At 34.2% G+C, this 2,434-nt stretch overlaps 1 pseudogene; it reads right to left on the bottom strand.

Annotated features, from left to right (window-relative positions):
• Positions 1 to 680: 680 nt before the first annotated feature.
• Positions 681 to 1,606, bottom strand: LOC122680233 (annotated as a pseudogene).
• Positions 1,607 to 2,434: the final 828 nt, after the last annotated feature.

Raw genomic sequence — 2,434 nt, 5'->3', positions numbered from 1 at the left:
CCAAATAGCCTTTAAAATATATTTCATTTTATGATTTTTAAATAAACATATAAAATTGTCTGGTCAATCACATATTATATGTAGTTTTCTTCCTGCCTATCATTTATTTTGCTCACAAGATAGTATTCAAATATACTTTCTCATAAAGAACTAATTTCTAAAGAATGTATTAAAACAATAATAATATTTTAGTATACATTTTAAAAATATGTATATGAACATTATATTAATTTGTTATAAATTTCTATTATTTTAAATAGAATGCATTAATAAATTAATAGTATGAAAAATATAAATTAGATTTAAGTAGGTATTAAGTGATAACAACTAAAGATAGTAATAACATGGCATCACAAGCTACTCTAAATATAGTTCAAATATAAGGATACTTTTAGGCTTGACTAACTAGAACTGAGAGATAAAGAAACAAATTAAAAATGTGTCTCAATTTCTTTCACATGTACAAAGAAGGTGAGATTCAAAATAAATCTCTATAGAAGAATATAAATAAAATTAAAATTCTAGCACAAAATTTGTGTAAAAATAAAGCTTTAAATAAAGATTAATATTGTAGAAACAAGAGGAAAAGTGGAGGAAATATGTATTAGAACTACATTGGATATGCTGTTGTTGATTGATGCCCTTTTGCTTATCTTCTTTATGTATAGCGCAAATCATATTCATTTCTTTGAGAAAGAAACAACTCTGTGTATCATATTCATGAAGGCTTTCTTCACCTGTTCGTTCCTTAAGGTATAAATGAAAGGCTTCAAAAGCAGAGCAACAGAGGTACTGAGCACTGAAATTCCTTTGGAAAAAGATATTCTTTGTTTGACTGAAGGTTTAACATACATATAGATGCAGCTGCCATAAGAAAGGGATATCACAACTATGTGAGAAGAACACATTGAAAAAGCCTTTCTCCTATGACTAGGTGAGGAAATTCTTAGAACGGTCAAGGCAATACAGGTATATGATATGATCACCATTACCCATGTGATCACCAATGTCACCACAGCTGAGAAGAATCCCATCATCTCGATTAACTTTGTATCTGAGCAGGAGATTTGTAGGAGGGGAGTGGTGTCGCAATAGAAGTGATCAACAAAGTTAGAGGCACAGAAGTCAAGGTTTAGGCCAGAGAGTGGTGGAAAGATGACAAAGAATTCTGCAAACCAACAAGCTGCATGCAGATTTTACTGTTCATGATGGTTGTGTAACGCAGGGGCTTACAGATGGCAACGTAGCAGTCAAAGGACATTGCTGCCAGTAGTAAAATTCAGATGCTCCAAGAAGAAAGGCAAAAAACACTTGAGTCACACAACTGTTACAGGAAATGGTTTTGTCTCCTGTTGCCATCATAACCAGCAATTTAGGGATGCATGTTAGTAGTAAATGAAATTTCTAAAAAGGAAAAATTTCGAAGGAAAAAGTACATGGGGGTCTTCAGGTGAGTATCTACCAGGGTGAGTGTGATGATAATCAGATTGCCAGTGATGCTTAGCAAGTAGGTGAGTAGTAGGAAGATAAATAAAACAATTTTCATTTGTGGGTCACTTGTTAAACCTGCTAGGATAAACACTACCACACTTGTATGATTTCCCATTCCAGTTTTCTGACGATTGCTCTGTCTGAATAGAAGAAAAAGGAAAAGGAAAAAAAAAAAAGTACCCAATGGAGACATAACAGGGATAATCATTATTTAAGGTAAAGTTGGCAAAGCAATTTTTCATGTACAGCAAAACAGTGCTCATTCATGTTTTAAAAGTTTTTTTTTTTTCAGAGATAATAATAGATACATGTGCAAAATATCTGGATAGATTAATTGAAAGTTCAGCTTGCAGTTCTTTTAGAGAATAATCTACATAACAGCACTAATTGTTGATAGTTTTTATGTAAGTCAATCAGGGATATAGAGAACTTTTAAAGTATAAAGAATGCTTTTTCTCTCTTTATATCATGCAAGAGTTTAGATATATGTCATTTCCTGTTCAATTAAGTTCTCAGATGGGAACCAAAATTATATCTATCATTGAAGCCCGGGTTTCATACACGTACACACACACACACACACACACACACACACACACACACTATTCATCCTCAATAAACAGAGCTAGTGCATCTTTTCCATTTTACTCAATTAACCAAACTCAAATGCCTGATCTTAGACTCGTTTATCCTCATAGCTAACCTGATTCGATTTCATATAAATTAATATGGGGCGTTGGAAACAGTCTTATTTCTATTCTTAGGTTTCCCTGGTGGTCCAGTGGTTGAGAGTCCGCCTTGCAATGAAGGGGACACCAGGTCGACTCCTGGTTCAAGAGAATCTCGTATGCTGCACCGCAAGTAGGCCCCTGCATCACAACTACCGACCCTGCTCTCTCGCACCTGTGCTCTGCAAGGAGAGAAGCCACTCCAATGAAAAGCC

The sequence above is a fragment of the Cervus elaphus genome, chromosome 22 (assembly GCF_910594005.1).
Source record: "Cervus elaphus chromosome 22, mCerEla1.1, whole genome shotgun sequence".
Lineage (NCBI taxonomy): Eukaryota > Metazoa > Chordata > Mammalia > Artiodactyla > Cervidae > Cervus > Cervus elaphus.
This window is presented reverse-complemented; position numbering and strand designations above follow the sequence as displayed.